This window comes from Thermobia domestica, chromosome 4, assembly GCF_964235325.1.
Source record: "Thermobia domestica chromosome 4, izTheDome1.hap1.1, whole genome shotgun sequence".
NCBI lineage: Eukaryota > Metazoa > Arthropoda > Insecta > Zygentoma > Lepismatidae > Thermobia > Thermobia domestica.
This window is the reverse complement of record NC_137457.1, coordinates 318,067,082-318,079,631: the sequence shown is the minus strand read 5'-3', so window position 1 is coordinate 318,079,631 and position 12,550 is coordinate 318,067,082. Positions and strand designations below refer to the sequence as shown.

The 12,550-nt window shown below is 37.9% G+C and overlaps 1 protein-coding gene across 4 annotated transcripts in view; it reads right to left on the bottom strand.

Moving 5' to 3' along the window:
- The window catches only part of LOC145684355 (phospholipid scramblase 1-like), a 99,642-nt gene extending 87,940 nt beyond the window's left edge, over nucleotides 1–11,702 (bottom strand). For all 4 annotated transcript variants that reach the window (XR_014131280.1, XM_081756578.1, XM_081756577.1 and 1 more), the window contains exon 1: nucleotides 11,333–11,702. The gene's annotated coding sequence lies outside the window, so the exon portion shown is untranslated. The remainder of the gene's footprint in view (nucleotides 1–11,332) is intronic.
- Between the last annotated feature and the right edge of the window lie 848 nt (nucleotides 11,703–12,550).

Here is a 12,550-nt window from a genome sequence, read left to right as displayed (position 1 = left end):
TCCGGTTTTTTTTTTCAAGTCCAGAGACATTGTAGAAGACATTACGTATGGTTTCAGACCGTCCTGCGTCCAGACATGGGAGGTGATGACGTCAGAATCTTAAAATGTATTTTTTCCCTTTTTAAGCCTATGTTCATTATTTTTTGGCGGGCTTATTTTTGAACATAGAAGATTGAAATTTTGCACAAACATTCAGTCTACCGAGTAGTATTTACCAGATTTTTTGTTCCGATGTCAGTGTTAAAACAGGGGGGAACCAGAGGGGCAAATTGTTAAAAAAAGGGATATTTTTACCCCAAAAATCCCGTTTGTCGTCATTTTCCCGCCTCACATACATGATAGGACCACGTGAGTCATACCGTCTGAAAGGCAGTTCCATTCTGAAGAGAACGACGGTCGAATTATTATCCTAGGGTAATTAGGGATGTCTCAGGGAATTTTTAAAAAATATACTTCTATATAGGGAAAAATGGGGCATTGTCGGTATATATATTTTTGGCGGGCTTATTTTTGAACGTAGAAGATTGAAATTTTGCACAAACATTCAGTCCACCGAGTAGTATTTACCAGATTTTTTGTTCCGATGTCAGTGTTAAAACAAGGAGGAACCAGAGGGGTAAAGGGTAAAAAAGGGATATTTTTACCCCAAAAATCCCGTTTTTCGTCATTTTCCCGCCTCACATACACGATGGGGACACGTGAGTCATACCGTTTGAAAGGTAGTTCCATTCTGAAGAGATCGACGGTCGAATTATTATTCTAGGGTAATTAGGGCCGTCTCAGTGAATTTTTATCCAAATATACTTCTGTATAGGGTAAAGGTGGGGCATGGTAGGGTAATTTTTTGTGGCGTGCCTATTTTTTCACGTAGAAGATTGAAATTTTGCACAAACATTCAGTCCACCGAGTAGTATTTACCAGAAGGTTTTTCCCGATTTCTGCGTAAAACCAGGGGGGGCAGAAAGGCAAAAGTTGAAAAAAGGGATTTTTAGACCCAAAAAATCCCTTTCTTCGGGATTTTCCCCCTTTACATACATGATAGAGACACGTGAGTTATACCGTCTGAAAGGCAGTTCTATTCTGAAGAGAATGATGGGCGAAACATGACCCTAGGGTAATTAGGGATGTCTCAGGAATTTTTTTCCCTGAGATCATGGTGTTTTGCGGTAGTTTTGGGCATGGTGGGAATTCCTGATAAAATTTCTCCCGCACTTACTATTCAAGATAGAAACTTGAAATTTGGTACACACACTTAGTTTACCAAGTACTATTTATCAGATTTTTTGGAGGTCTCTACGTACACACAGGAAGGGGGCCAGGGGGGCCCAAAGTTGGACAAAAAAAATTTTCCCCTCAAAATTTTCCCTTTGACATCAATTTTCCCTCTCCTGGTATATGGTATGGGCATGCAAGTGATACCATTTGAAAGCCAGCTCTACTCTGAAGAGAACGAGGTATGAACCATGATCCTAGGATAAATAGTGACGATGCAGTAGCTGCTTGACTGAAAGTCTCAAAAATAGCCCAAAAAGCCAAGATCCCCTAAGGGTTAAATTTACAGAATAGGGTCGTCAATACTTCCGAAACAAAAGCTTTGTAAAACTTCAGAAGAAAATGTAGAGGTGTATAAATGCACAGATATACTTTGTGTCTTTTTTTAATGCAGCATATGATCATAGCACTTCTCCGTCTCTAGAAAACTATCACTTGGTAGTAATTTTGTATAAAACTTTGCTCGCCATATCTGCAATTTGTTTCTGATGTTTTGTTTCTCTCTCTCTTTTTTTTTTTGACTTATTCTGGTGTTGTAGTCTCCTATGATAATATTTAGATAACTATTTTCTCTGTTATAAAACTATAATTTCTTGCACTCCGTCGAGCCTGCAAAGGGTGTCTGATATCTAACAAGGAGACCCTAAGAATGAGTTCAAGATATGTGGAACCGGCAAAATCTACCACCAAATGAAGTACTCGTAACTCCCAGTTGTACAGACTGAAACTTTTCCTGTGGCAGGCAGGGAGTGGCATTACCAGCAGGCCAGCATGGTTCATTTCTTTTTCAAATAACTATAAACTTCTTTCACCAATCACGACAGATAAACCAAGGTTCTAATTTTCCGGAAATCGATACGTGGCTGATCAAGGGAACGTTCAGGAACATATGTAGGAAAAAGGATTTTAAGAATACTTAAGAATTGCAGACTAAGTTGTTACTTAAACAGTTAACTGATAGGTGCGAAAGACAACAGAAACAATAGGGCTACTCGTATGGAACATCAACTAGGGCATCATAGAATTAATCGAACTAAGAAAAGGAGACGAGTTAATTTAGATGGAAATATGTTCAGCTATTCTATTACAAAGAATTAGGATGTGGCAAGACTAGCGGTGTTTGATTTCTTAACAGCGTAAAAGTGAAAAGCAATATCATGGAGATAGATACAATACCTAATCGAGTAGAAGGTTTGTCATCAAACTCTTCTGAGTATATCGAAAGTACTCGAAAAATTTTCTTCTGACTTAGCACCAGTTCCGGAAATCAGGCGACACAATAATACGAAACTAATTTGATACATAATTCTACAAGTTTTGGCATAAATTAACTAGGCGTTAGACTAGTATTTTTAGTTGCCATGGCCAGGAGTTCTCAAGTCCTGTGTATGAGAATAATGAGTATCGTAAAATTAACTGTGCTTAAAGTACCCTTTGATGGAAGGGCGGTCTTTCCCTCCGCGGATCCGCCATTGTGTAAGAGCCACAATATTTAACAGTGTTTACAATGAATACTAACTTCTTCCGGTTAATTTCTATTATATTGGCTGCCACTGAATCCATTAGTTCAACATCTGATTTTCACGGAGGCACTAAAGATAGTTTCTTCCATCAGTAGTCGCCTTCCGGCACCGAGAATTCATACGTGCTCGAGCATCTTCATGAATATTTTTGTATTTGAAGTATTCTTGGACAACAAAAGCCCCATATACAAGTCTATCCAGAAAGTAATGTCGTATATTTTATTGTTAAACAACTGTGCGTTGCTGCGCGGTCTATTCGCCGGGATTGATGGTGGTATAAGTCAACTACCGGGGCAAGTACTTGTTCAGTTGCCTCCGAGTTCTCGAAAGTCAATGACGTGTGATTTGGTAAACCTCTGTTTCGTCTCTTGAACTAGTTGCGATGCAGCGCTCACTAGAACAAATATATGTGTTTAAATTTTGTGTACTACTCGGCAAGTCTGCAGCGGAAACTTTTTTAATGGTTCAACAGGCTTTCGGAGATGAATGTTTATCAGAAAGACATGTCTACAGATGACCAGTCATTCTTTTAGAAAAAAAAATATTCCAGAGGGACACAATTAGTACAATGAAACCCCTACTAACGGACACCTCTATAAAATGCACACCTAACCGTAACGAACATATTTTGTAATTCCCAATCATTGTAATACGAAAACCTTATGGCAAACCTCTAGCGGACACTCTCTAGTACGGACACGGACATTCTTTCCTGTCTTTTATAGGTATTATTTACCTCCGTATTACGGACACTCTCTAGAAACAAGTTGAAAAGTATAGTAAAAAATATTATTAGTAATGCATACATGTGTCACCAAGGAAGCATTGTGACAACATTTTGCCTCTTCAACTGTCTGTTCAGCAAACCAAACGAAGGGTCTCTGTTTAAGAGGCCTCATTCCGGCAAAATTAAAATACCGCTAATTTTTACAGTATCTACAAATAGATAAAAGACAATCGAAATGTGGAACAAGAGCGCCTAAGACAATATCATTTTACATGAGATACCGTTATCACGACTCACTTATCTGCTTTCGATTTCCAGCCATTTTGAAAATCGGCATTTATTTTCGCGTTTCTAAACGGCTGAAAACGGAAAGCCACTAGGTGACAGCCGTTAATTTTACAGTAATTATGTAATATCTTCAAATAGATATAAGATAATTGAAATGTGGAACAAGAGCGCCCTAGACAATATTATTTTGCGTAAGGTACCGTTATTACAAGTCATAACGGTACCTTACGCAAAATAATATTGTCTAGGGCGCTCTTGTTCCACATTTCAATTATCTTTTATCTAATTGAAGATATTACATAATTACTGTAAAATTAGCGGTATTTTAATTTCGTCGGGATGAGGACTCATAACAACACTCTCATATCCTTTGCTTGCATTCCATTCCCACGCAAGCTGTTTTAGACACAAAAGTGATTGAGACAGTTGCCCGCCGTTTGGGATGACACGTTATGCTACAGTCCTGCTGGAATCACTAACCAAGCAGAAGACAAGTTTAGTATTTTTTGCCCGTGGGTATGCATATTGTCTCAAAAAAGACACTTCTGGACTGCAATTAACCCACAAATTAAAGGGACATACTGAAAACGTAGGAAGTAGTGATAAGAGCAAAGTGCAGAGAACTATAACATCTTATTTCCATGTTGTGCCTCGAACGTAGAGTATTGGATGGCGGAAGAAAATGCAGGTAACATTTTGATAATACGAGGGTCACTACGAAAGTTTTGAGATGTGAAATAACTTACATACTTAAAATCAATTTAACACATTTTCTCAAAGTACTCACCATTACACTGTATACACTTTTGCATCCTCGAAAACCACTTTTGGAAGCAGTGTTGCCAGTGTTTTTCTTTAAGTGTTGAAAGTTCATTCTCGTAAGCCACTACAGCTTCTTCAGGGCTGCAAAATCTCTTCCCACGCATGCGATCTTTGATCCTGGGGAACAGAAAAAATCACACGGGGACAGGTCAGGGCTATACGGCGGATGAGTCATAAGTTTGACCTCCGTAGATTCTAAAAACTGAAGTGTGATGTTGGCCGTGTGTGCCGACGCATTGTCATGATGAAGCAGGATCCCACGCAATCCAGTTCTTGGACGCCGTTCCCGAAGCTTCTGGAACACTTTTGTTAGGTGTACCACTGAGCAGTAACAGTCCTTTGTTCTTTAAGTGGAACAGTTGCAACATGGCCAGATTTGGAGAAGAAAGTTGCGAACATCTTTTTCCCCACACTTCGCGGTCGCTTCACTTTCGTGGGTGGATTTTCGTCTGGAAAGATTCAAACTGTAGACTGGCGTTTATTTTCAGGGTCAAATTGATAGATCCAAGTCTCATCACCAGTAACAATGTCAGTGACGCGTCGAGAATTGCCTCCATCAAATCTTGCACGCATTTCTTCACACCATTCCACACGCATGCGCTTCTGCTGTTCAGTCAAAGTGTGAGGCACCCAACAAGATGAAACCTTCCTGAGCCGATGATCATGAAGGATTTTTGTTACTGCTGGCAATCCAATGTTCACTGTATATTCAATGTCCTTGAAAGTTGTTCGATGATTTTCTCGAATCATTTGTCCCACAGCGACAATGTTTTCATCTGACACAGCTGTTGCCGGATGTCCAGCTCTCTCTTCAACTTTAAGCGATGTCCGGCCTCTTCTGAATTCACCCAACCACCGAAAAATTGTAGCACGGGAATGAGCAAGATCACCAAATACCCCCTGCAAACGGTCAAGGCTTTGTGTCTCGTTCAAACCACTTTTGAAATCATAAAGGATCATTGCACGAAAATGTTCCCTTTCGAGCTCCATTCTAGACAGCCGAACACTGCTCACATCAACAAATAAGTGAAGGCAGTACGGTACGCCGATAAGCGAGGTGAGTTGAAACTTGCTTCACTTCTTCGCTCTGGATAGCACTACCGAACGCAACTGTTGGAATTCAAATACTGTGCCACAACAATGCGTATCTCAAAACTTTCGTAGTGACCTTCGTATACGAAACTACGTGATTCATGCAAAAATATTGTTTCTAATTGCATATTACCTTATTTACTAATTTACGTAAGAAAATATTGAAACCTCTTTAAGACGGACACCTTTCTATAGCGGAAAATTATTGATTCCCCACGGCTGTCTGCTTTAGACAGGTTTCACTGTATTCCATGGGGCACTGCTGGTACTATTCTACTTATTAATATATTATAAACGTATTATTTTGGTCTCCTCTGGGGGCACTCTCAGAGCTCCGGGGAGCAGTGCCTCCCCAGAAACATGTCTGAAAGAAACACTGCTCAAATGATGAAAATGTGACTCGGGTGAATAGAGCTTTTGTAAACAGGGCATCGAATGAATGAATAATAGCCATGTTAGATATTCCAAAAATTACTGTCTACGAGGTAGTGACCAAGGATTTACACATGAGAAAATTGTGCGCGAAGCTTGTCCCAAGAATTTTGACCGACGCCCAAAAATCTCGCCGAGTGGAAATTCTTCGAGATGTTTTGGAAATGTGTGAAAATGATCTTCACTTTCTGGACGACGTTATCACGCATGATGATGAAACGTAGATGTTCCAGTACGACACGAAACGAAGAGGCAAAGTGCTAAATGTGACAGCTCGGCGTCCTCTTGCCCCAAGAAGTCTCGAATGAGAAATAAAGATCAAACCATGCTCATTGTATCTTCTGACGTTACATGGATTGTTCACTGTGAGTTTGCACCTCCCGGGACAACCGTTAAATCTAAATTTTACGTAGAAAATCTCCAGAGATTCAGAGTAAGAATCTGGCGCGTTAGGTCAGACATCAGCGGCGATTGAAAACTCTATCATGACAACTTACCAGCCCACACTACTTTTCTCGTGACCAATTACCTGGCCACATTAATATGGCGACGCTGCTCTAGTCATCTTACAGTTCTAATTTGGCTGTGGCAGACTTTTTTTTTGTTTGTTTGTTTCTACGTTAAAATCCACTAAAATGACATCGTTCAAAAACAATTTACGACGTAGAAGCACTAGTGAAATGACTTTAAAGGCAGTTCCTAATAGGTCTTCCAGGATGCCTTTGCAAATTGGGAATTCTGCTAGCAAAGATGTATCGACGCAGGCTAATATTTTGAACAATTTTTAATTTACAGGTATTATTATTATTATTATTATTATTATTATTATTATTATTATTAACTAACTAACTAAAAAACTAAGTCTATGGCCTATAAAACACGGAGGTTCAATGCCGTGTTCACAAAAGCTCTCCACTGACTTCTATCCTTAGCTAACTGCATCCAGTTTCTACTTTGTATTCCAATCTCTGCGAGATCCATCTTAATGTTGTTCTCCCATCTGCGCCTAGGTCTTTCGAATGGTCGTTTTCCGATTTGTCTCCCAGTCAAGACTTTGAAGGCGTTTCTACTTTCTTCCATCCTAGCTACATGACCTGCCGACCTAAGCCTCCTAGACTTGACGACCCTAACAATGTTGGGTAAACCATATAAATTATGTAGTTCCTCGTTATGAAGTTTCCGCCATTCCCCATTCCTGTTCCTCTTAGGTCCGAATATTCGTCTCAGGATCTTGTTCTCAAATACTTTCAGTCTATGTTCTTCCCTCAGAGTAAGTGACCATGTTTCGCAGCCATACAGAATAACAGGCATAATTATCGTTTTGTATATTTTAAGCTTCAAATTCCTCGACAGAATTCGCGACGACAAGAGATTTTGAACCGAATAGTAACACGAATTCCCTGCTTTTAGTCGACATTTAATTTCTCCGTGAATATGATTTTCGTCTGTTAATATTGATCCTAGGTATTTGAAACTATCCACTTTATCAAAAGTATTATTTAATATTTTAACGCATCCATAATTTGCTGTATTCCGGTCCCGACCAGTGGCGTAGCAGCTGCCCCCGCAACCCCCGCAGTGCGGGGGGCCCCGAGGTATAGGGGGCCTCAAAGTCTTGCGATGAATAAAGATTTAAAGAAGTAGAACTTCAACCTTACTTCTGTCGGCTTTACAACTAGGGCCCCTTCTCTATACTTTGCGGGGAGGCCCGCAAAAGTGTGCTACGCCACTGGTCCCGACGCATTATTATTATTATTATTATACAAATAAATGTTTTCTTTTTTCATACTTATAAACTAGGTGACATTACTTTGCAGACATACCTCGTAAGCTAAGTTTTACTGGTGAACAAAACAAACAATTACGAAAACCTCGTTTCAGCAATGGCCGTAAGTAAGCAAAACAAAGATTCTATATGCACTTGCACAAAGATATGGAAACAACGCAGTATATAGCTAAGCAGACTCCATCTAACAGCAATAGTTTCGTTTTACGAGTTCTTGTCGGATATTTTCTTTTTTTTTTTAAAAAAAAAAAGAGTCGTAAACATAATAGCTCATTGACTTAGCTAATAAATCGACCCTTACCATGCCACGTGGCATCATCAACAACACCTCTTTAATGTAAATTGCACAACTTTACTACTCTATGCACACAAGAAGGGTATTGATTTTAAAAATGTACCTTTTGCGTAAGACATAATCTTCTATTATACTAAGAAGCAGGGAGAAATAACAATTTATTTATTTACTTATTTATTTATTTATTTATTTATTTATTTATTTATTTATTTATTTTTACATGAAACAACAAATGTGACTGCTGAAGATTAAATACTATATAATAAAAATATTTTCAATTCAACCGGCTCACAGTAAATTAAACCAGCGTTTCTCAACCTTTTTTCCTTTGGGACACACGAAAGTACGTTTTAAACTTTCATGTCACCCCTGCGTGTGATTTTTTTCCTAAATGCTAAAAAATCAAATACATAAAAATACTGAACGACTATGAGATACAAATCTCACAAGCAAATTACGTAATATTCTTGAATAGAAACATAAAAGAAACTTATGACTCTCAAACAGGAACATGAGAAAGAAATATCGTCAGCAGAAATATAAGAAAATATCAAACTCAAAACTAGTGCGATTTGAGTTTGTCCCTAGCATATCTAGACCTATATTTTTTTGTTCTTAACAGTATATATATATATATATATAAAATATACCTATCAGAACAAAATTCGCAATAATATTTTAAAACATTTTCCGGTATCAGATTCTAATTATATTTAGGCCTATCCCTTCCGCTTATCTTCGCGAAAACCCTCATGAAACCCTCTCGCGACCCTTCTAGGGGTCGTGACTCACAGGTTGAGAAACCGTGCTCTAGACTAATCAAGTAGTTTTGAATCCAAGGCGCAGATTGATCTAAATTTTCCAAAGTACGTTTTAATATACAAGTTTTAATAAGGGTCTACATTTGGTTATAACATACATGACTGATGTCAATAAAAAAACATTCCGAATATCAGACAGCTGTACAAAAATGAGCTGTTTATTTTAACAACAAACTAAATAACTTTGTAACAAGAGGAGAGTGCGTTTCTGGGTTTTACGTTACTGACAAAGTGAAAATGAAATGAAATCTTTCAGTTTAACGTCTCACGATTACTTCCTTTAGGCTAAGGGAGAAGATTGATTAAGAGTCTTCATCCCGGCGAAATTAAAATACCGCTAATTTTACAGTAATTATGTGATATCTTCAAATAGATAAAAGATAATCGAAATGTGGAACAAGAGCGCCCTAGACAATATTATTTTACATGAGAAACCGTTATCACGACTCACTTATCTGCTTTCGATTTCGAGCCATTTTGAAAATCGGCATTTATTTTCGCGTTTTTAAACAGCTGAAAACGGAAAGCCACTAGGTGACTTGTGATAACGGTACCTCACGCAAAATAATATTGTCTAGGGTGCTCTTGTTCCATATTTCAATTATCTTTTATCCATTTGAAGATATCACACAATTACTCTGAAATTAGCGGTATTTTAATTTCGCCGGGATGAAGACTCTTAAGGCATGTGAATGATAATGGAAGCATTGGTGGAACGAGAATGTGGGAGGAAAGAGGAGAACCCCGAGAAAACCCACGGACGCAATGTTGTCCACCACAAACTTATTTTTCCAGGGATCGAATCAGGGACCCCATACACCAGAGGTAAGCGATCTGCCACTAAGTCACCGTGACCCCAAGTTCTGACAAAAATACGGTATTGTTGTGATTTTTATGGATACAATGTTCTTGGATTTGTTTGACAACAGAGTTGTTTTGTTTTATATGTCTTTTCATAACATTCTATGTGGAAATATTTAAAATGAAATCTTTAAGTTTTACGTCCCACGCTTATGCCGGTTAGGCTAAAGGGGACGGTGATGATGAGAGATGAGTGAAATGTTTGAATGGAGAAAGTGGGAGGAAACGGGAGAACCCCGAGAAAACCGACGCACACGGTGGGTGTTTGTCCATCACAAAGTCCACATGGCGCGAGGTGGGATCGAACCAGGGACCTCAAGCACCTGAGGTAAAACGCTCTACCGTTGAGCCACCGCGCCTCCATGGAAATATTTACTTCTATCTTTTTACAATATAGAATAAAATACTATACTTTATCTTATATAAAATTATAAAATTGAAATTTTAACACTTTTGCTGATTTTACTTAGTAATTAGATCTTAAAGATGAAACATGTCAAAAACCACCAAAAGCGGGAGTTATTCCCTTTGGGTTAAACGCGCCATTTGTTAGTTCAATTTCATAACTATTGAAATTAAATGAAATCTTTTACGTCTCACGATTATGGCGGCTAGGCTAAAGGAGACGGTGATTATGAGAAATGAAGGAAATTGTGGAATGAAGAAACTGAGAGGAAACGGGAGAACCCCGAGAAAACCCACGAGCGCGGTGTTTGTCCACCACAAAGTCCAAACGGCGTAAGGTGGGAACGAACCAGGGACTCCAAGCACCAGAGGTGAACGCTCTACCACTGAGCCACCGCGTACATAACTATTGAAGAACTGTATTGTATATTACAAGTAATAATTACATTAACTAGAAAAAAATTACCAAACCATTAATTTATGCAAGAAACTAAATTACTGATTTACGCGAGAAATTGCTTGACTAGTTTTATCAATGAAAACAAAAATTTTTGGAATGGTAAAAACAAATGCATCAAAATATTGCAATCTTGGCCAAGAATTTTAGGAATGATAAAAAAAGGCAACAAAAGATTGTGATTTAGCTAATAATTAGTTTTTGAATCAGGGGCCACAAAATTTTTGAACGGTCCCTAAATTCAGTTTTTTTTTTTTTTTTTTTTTTTAACAGAATAAACAGATCATACTAAGTTAAGTGATACTTTGGGTTTGGCTACACTAGGCTATATGTAGTTCTTCAGATATAAGGCCTACAAGAAATTTTTTCCTGAAATACTGTATATTGGATCTTTTGATCCAAAAAGCAAATGGTTACAGCTCCCACTCAGAGTTGGAAACAATGACGTTCAATTCTTTTGCAAGACACAAACATCATTCATTTGAATTGTGGTTAGCTTATCTCGACTTATTAATGAATTAAAAAAAGAAAACTATATCTTTAAAACTTACCTGATAAGATTATCTTTCGCGTAATCGAACACTCATTTAACGCTAAACATTACTTTTCACTTATACTTGTATTATGGAACTGTTCCATTCACAACTTGCGAAAGATAACTCATTGTGATATTACATCCAACACGTGTTAAGAGGTTTATGCTTCTTCACAGTTTTATGTCCCCCAGAGAAGAAAATACCTTTCCGGTAATTATAAATGTAGAAAGCGTACAGTAAAATGACAAACGCATACACAATATAAAAGTATTAAAAGTAGTACACAAACTTAGTCAAATAAAATATTACGGGTAACAGTAGCTTTGAAAACATTTGCAAACGCAAAGTGTGAGCGTCTCCCACCCATTGTGTGCTTTGAGGCTGTTTTCTGCTTCCAAGGCTACTAGGGGGCGTGGCTTTACCACTTGAAAGGCTTTACCTTGAAGTTAACGGCTTGCAAGTGCATTGCTCAACACAGCTGGACGAGACAACACTATCGACTTTATTGGCAAATTCGAGAAAATTTTTACAACACTGTTCTGTGACTCATCAAGAATCTTTCCTCTTGGCGGATTGGTCCGGTTGAGAACGCGGGGATTCCCACGTAGAACGTCAGTCAAAGCTTCGTAATAATAATAGCAGTAGCGGTTCGTGGTCTGGAGAAGCAGCGGTTGCAATTTCAAAGGTGTGTGTGTGTGTCCCGTTTCCTCCACTCTCTCATTCTACAAATTCTTCCATTATCATTCACTTGCTTTAATAATCTTCTCCCTTACCCTAAGAGACATAATCGTGGGACGTTAAAGATTTCATTTTCACTATTTCCTTTTTTTCTTTTTTTTTAAAAAAAAGAATTAACAACCACCATCAATGCACGTTTATTACATTATTTACATACAGTATTAACCTTCTATACCGGTGTTATTCAACAAGAAGTAAACAGAATATATAGCACGTACTGTAAGACATGAATAATAGCGTTACGAAAAAAATAAAATTGCATATACTCATGCATACAGTTGTACAAAAATATTTAATTAAATAAACCATTCATTATTTAAAATGGAAGATCATTCTTCGCTCTTTTCGAGTTGAAAATTCTTCTGTTACCTTTTAATTAAAATCTGCAGCGCTGCTCACCAAGTTTCTCTAAATAGAAAGCATCGCCAGGGCAGATTTTATTATTATTATTATTATTATTATTATTATTATTATTATTATTATTATTATTATTTC